Genomic DNA, 6,000 nt, shown 5'->3' with positions numbered 1-6,000 from the left:
ATGTCACGCTATATGTAACCCCACCTGATGTAGGGTCACCCAGACTCGAGTCGTTGTTGGCTTGTTCTCTCTACACAGATGCGGCCAGACCTGCTGTGATTTCCAGCAAAAAAAAAAAAAAATGTTTTTTGTCTGTTTTTTGTTTTTCATACAGACCCCAGCATCTTCAACATTTGACCCCTTGTGACCCCACCTCATTGTTCTTTGATGTAATGTTTTCCTGACTAACCTGATTGGACACCACTCACACCTTTGATCGCTGTGATTATCTCTCTGCCGAGGTGTGATAAATGGCAGTTAGAAAGATTACCTGTAATCATCTGGCATTATTCTCTGACTATATAAGTTGTGTCTTTATGCATCTCTCCACTTCACCTGACGAAGGAGCAGCGCTCCGAAAGCTTGTGATTTCAAATAAAACTGTTGGACTATAACCTGGTGTTGTGTGACTTCTTACATTTGTCCACCCCAGTCCAACTCCGGCATCTCCACACCATGGCTAGTATCGACACCACAAACTGCCGGCTCAAAGTGGAGAGGATCTCCAAGAAGATTGCGCATATCGACACAGACATCAAGTTTCTACAGAGATGCAAGAAAGCAGACAAGATCCCGAAAGGACTACAGATCAAGAACCGACTCAAGTCGACCTACAACACAAACTATGCTGAGAGACTCTGCCGTCGTACCTCTCGCACACTCCTCAACCATCTCGTACACCAGCTCTACAGCAGACGCCACAACCTCGAAACTGAGATAGAGTCCATATTCTCAGCCTGTGCTCAGGACACAGCAGACCAGCTATGAGACACCGCCAAACAGACGAGGCAACGGAACTACACTGCCTACATGCACACCAAGAACAGGAAGCTTGAGAAACTCGGCATCACCACCAGCAGCAACCAAGCCTCCCCCGGTACCACGGTTGAAACCACAGGGAAGTCCATCATCAACTTGTCCGACCACACCCTTCAACCAGATGAAATTGAAGTTCTCAGCCGAGGGCTCAATTTCTGCCCCACCACCAAAATGGACCCCATCGGTCTCGCGGCAGACACAGAGGAATTCATCAGGATAATGAGGCTCCGGGAATTCTTCCACAAATCCCAAGATGTCAGCAGCAAACCCAATGAGACAACCAATGATCCGGGACAGCAGACAGAGGGATCTGCAGTGCAGCAACCGAAGAAGAAAGAGTCAAATTGGACCCCTCCGGAGGGTCGCTGCCCTAAGCTTGACATGTATGCTCAAGCTGTCAGGAGATGCATCAACGCCAGATTCATCAGCCGCACTCACAAGACAGTCCAGAATGTCACCCGAGCACAACACAATGCCATCCACGCTCTCAAGACCAACCGCAACATCGTCATCAAACCAGTAGACAAAGGAGGAGCCATCGTCATACAGAACAGAATGGACTATTGCAAAGAAGCATACCGACAACTGGACAACCAGGAACACTACAGACAGTTACCCGCAGATCCGACCAAAGAACACACCCGCCAACTCAACAGACTGATCAAGACCTTCGATCCAGACCTTCAAAGCACCCTACACGCTCTCATCCCACGTACTCCCCGCGTGGGAGACTTCTACTGCCTCCCAAAGATATACAAAGCCAACACACCCGGACGTCCTATCATATCAGGCAACGGAACCCTGTGTGAGAACCTCTCTGGATACGTCGAGGGCATCCTGAAACCCATCGTACAGGGAACCCCCAGCTTCTGTCGCGACACTACAGACTTCTTACAGAAACTCAGCACCCACGGACCAATTGAACCAGGAACACTCCTCGCCACGATGGACGTCTCGGCACTCTACACCAGTATCCCCCATGATGACGGCATCGCTACGACAGCCTCAGTACTCAACATCAACAACAGCCAATCTCCAGACGCCATCCTACAACTCATTCGCTTCATCCTTGACCACAATGTCTTCACCTTCGACAACCAGTTCTTCACCCAAACACACAGAACAGCCATGGGGACCAAATTTGCACCCCAATACGCCAACATCTTCATGCACAAGTTTGAGCAAGACTTCTTCGCTGCACAGGACCTCCAACCAACGCTATACACCAGCTACATTGACGACATTTTCTTCCTATGGACCCACGGCAAAGAATCACTGAAAAGACTACACGATAACATCAACAAGTTCCATCCCACCATCAAACTCACCATGGACTACTCCTCAGAATCGGTTCCATTCTTGGACACACGAATCTCCATCAAAGACGGACACCTCAGCACTTCACTCTATCACAAGCCCACGGACAACCTCAGGATGCTTCACTTCTCCAGCTTCCACCCTAATCACGTTAAAGAAGCCCTATGGACAAGCCCTGCGAATACACAGGATCTGCTCAGACGAGGAGGAACGCAATGGACACCTACAGACGCTGAAAGATGCCCTCGTAAGAACGGGATATGACGCTCGACTCGTCGATCGACAGTTCCAACGGGCCACAGTAAAAAATCGCATGGACCTCCTCAGAAGACAAACACGGGACACAACCAACAGAGTACCCTTCGTCGTCCAGTACTTCCCCGGAGCGGAGAAACTACGCCATGTTCTTCACAGCCTTCAACATGTCATTGATGACGACGAACACCTCACTAAGGCCATCCCCACGCCTCCACTACTCGCCTTCAAACAGCTGCCTAACCTCAAACAGACCATCGTTCGCAGCAAATTACCCAGCTTTCAGGAGAACAGCGACCACGACACCACACAACCCTGCCACGGCAACCTCTGCAAGACATGCCAGATCATCAACACAGATACCATCATCACATGTGAGGACACCACCCACCAGGTACATGGTACATACTCATGTGACTCGGCCAACGTTGTCTACCTCATAGGTTGCAGGAAAGGATGCCCCGGAGCATGGTACATCAGCGAGACCATGCAGACACTGCGACAACGGATGAACGGGCACCGCACAACAATCGCCAGACAGGAGTGTTCCCTCCCAGTCGGGGAACACTTCAGCAGTCAAGGACATTCAGCCTCCGATCTTCGGGTAAGCATTCTCCAAGGCGGCCTTCGAGACACACGACAACGCAAAATCGTCGAGCAGAAACTGATAGCCAAGTTCCGCACTCATAAGGACGGCCTCAATCGTGATCTTGGGTTCATGTCACGCTACATGTAACCCCACCTGATGTAGGGTCACCCAGACTCGAGTCGTCATTGGCTTGTTCTCTCTACACAGATGCGGCCGGACCTGCTGTGATTTCCAGCAAAAAAAAAAATGTTTTTTGTCTGTTTTTTGTTTTTCATACAGACCCCAGCATCTTCAACATTTGACCCCTTGTGACCCCACCTCATTGTTCTTTGATGTAATGTTTTCCTGACTAACCTGATTGGACGCCATTCACACCTTTGATTGCTGTGATTATCTCTCTGCCGAGGTGTGATAAATGGCAGTTAGAAAGATTACCTGTAATCATCTGGCATTATTCTCTGACTATATAAGTTGTGTCTTTATGCATCTCTCCACTTCACCTGACGAAGGAGCAGCGCTCCGAAAGCTTGTGATTTCAAATAAAACTGTTGGACTATAACCTGGTGTTGTGTGACTTCTTACATTTGTCCACCCCAGTCCAACTCCGGCATCTCCACACCAGGAGTATATTCAAGGCTGAGATAGGTAGATTTTTGGACTCTAGGGGAATTAAGGGGTATGGTGATCGGGCAAGAAAGTTGAGGTCAATTGAATGGTGGAGCAGGCTCAAGGGACCGTATGGCCTCCTCCTGCTCCTAATTCTTATGTTCTTAGGTTCTTATGTTTGCAGCAGCTCAATGCTGTAGAACACTGCCAGCCCAAATGTCAAAATAAAGTTGGCCATGGTCCTTTTAAGGAAACCAGCTGATGAAGCGTCATCAAATGACGTCACCAGACCCGCTTCCTCTAATTGGTGTGGAATTGCACTCGGCGGTCTTAACAAGCCGAATCTAGGGAAATTCATTTCAGAGGCTGGGATGGAGACCACAGTGAGGTGGGACCCACCACTGACGTTGCCTGCCATGGACCTGCTGAGGTTCGTAAAATCGCAGCCTAAATTCTTATCTGCAGACATTGATGGGTCTTGAATGTTGCAGCGTGATGACAAAAATTGGACTTAATACTTTGTATTACCAATGCTTGGTTTTAAACTATTCAGAGCCGTTTGTTATCTTCCTAGACCCATGGCTTGATGGTGAAGATATAAGATTTACATCAAAATGTGATTTCTGCTACTTTTGTCTCCTTTGTAAAACCACCAAGCATGGGTATAATTTGTATGTGACATTGAAATCGATTGGATAAATTGGGGGGGTTCTGTTCAAGCTAACGAGAACGGAAATTTATCTGAAGCTTGGGGGATAACCAAACTTTATTTTTGAAAAGGTCCATTCTACGTGGTTCCCATGTGTATTAAGAAAGAAGTTTTGGGGGGAGACTGTTGTGTTAAAGGTAACTAACATCCCTCATCTTACAGGCTGAATTGCTCTCTGGATTGGAATGATTTTTAAATGATAGAATGGATTGAGCACAATATTTTGTGAAATAAAAGGTGCAATAAGAGTTTAAGTAGAATAAATAAAAATGTGTTGATAACTTGGATTGATTTGGGAACTTTGTTAAGTGATAATGAGCGTATTGTATTGGATAGTAAAGTTTCTCCAGGGCTCAATTACCCTATTACCAGAACTGGGACAGTACCAATCACCCTATTACCAGAACCAGGACAGCACCTATCATCCTGTTACCAGAACTGGGACAGTACCAATCACCCTATTAACAGAACCAGGACAGCACCTATCACCCTATTACCAGAACTGGGACAGTACCAATCACCTTTTACCAGAACTGGTACAGTACCAATCACCCTATTACCAGAACCAGGACAGGCGCAGTCACCTTATTATCATCTTTTGGATGAAACGATAAACCGCGGCCCCATCTCCACTCTCAGGTGAACGTAAAAGATCCCACGGAACTACTTCAAAGAAGAGTAGGGGAGTTCTCCCTGCTGTCCTGGCCAATACTTATCCCTTAAACAACATCACTAAAAACAGATTACATAGAAACATAGAAGATAGGAGCAGGAGTAGGCCATTCGGTCCCTCGAGCCTGCTCCGCCATTCAATGCGATCATGGCTGACCATCCAAATTCAGTACCCGGTCCCTGCTTTCTCCCCATTCCCCTTGATCCCTTTAGCCTTGAGAAATATACCCAACTCCTTCTTGAATATATTTAATGAATTGTTTGGTCATGATCATATTTGGGTTTGTGGGACTTTGCTATGTGCAAGTTGGCTGCCACATTTCCTACATTACAACAGTAACTACACTTCAAAAGCACTGCATTGGCTGTAAAGTGCTTTGGGACGTCCTGAGGTCATGAAAGGCACTATATAAATGTATTGTTCTTTCTTTTGACTAGAACTGGGACAGTACCACTCGTTCTGTAATCAGAGTCAGGGAAGCAGTAGTCATGGGGACATCACAAGAGACGAACGTACATGACCCAAAAAGTCCATTGTTATCCATCTAGATGGTTTACTCACTTTTCCCGGGTTTCCACAGCTGTTCCGCTGAAGTTACAGCAGACAAGTGAGAGACCCCTCAAGGATACTCACCCCTATGATAGTGATCAGGGTTGGAAATGGCCATCTCAATCCACCAGGCCCAAATTTATAGACTTATGCTCTGCACCACCAATATTCAAATTATAAACAAACATGGACAAAGAGCTGAATTCCAGAGGTGAGGTGAGAGTGACTGCCCTTGACATCAAGGCAGCATTTGACCAAGTATGGCATCAAGGAGCCCTAATAAAATTGAATCAGAGGGATAACGCTCCATTGGCTGGAGTCATACCTAGCACAAAGGAAGATGGTTGTGGTTGTTGGAGGCCAATCATCTCAGCCCCAAGCCATCGCTGCAGGAGTTCCTCAGGGCAGTGTCCTAGGCCCAACCATCTTCAGCTGCTTCATCAA

This window comes from Somniosus microcephalus, chromosome 1, assembly GCF_052327205.1.
Source record: "Somniosus microcephalus isolate GS21.2 chromosome 1, FLI_Smic_1.0, whole genome shotgun sequence".
Classification (NCBI taxonomy): domain Eukaryota; kingdom Metazoa; phylum Chordata; class Chondrichthyes; order Squaliformes; family Somniosidae; genus Somniosus; species Somniosus microcephalus.
The sequence above is the reverse complement of the archived record's forward strand: the minus strand, read 5'-3'. Positions refer to the sequence as shown.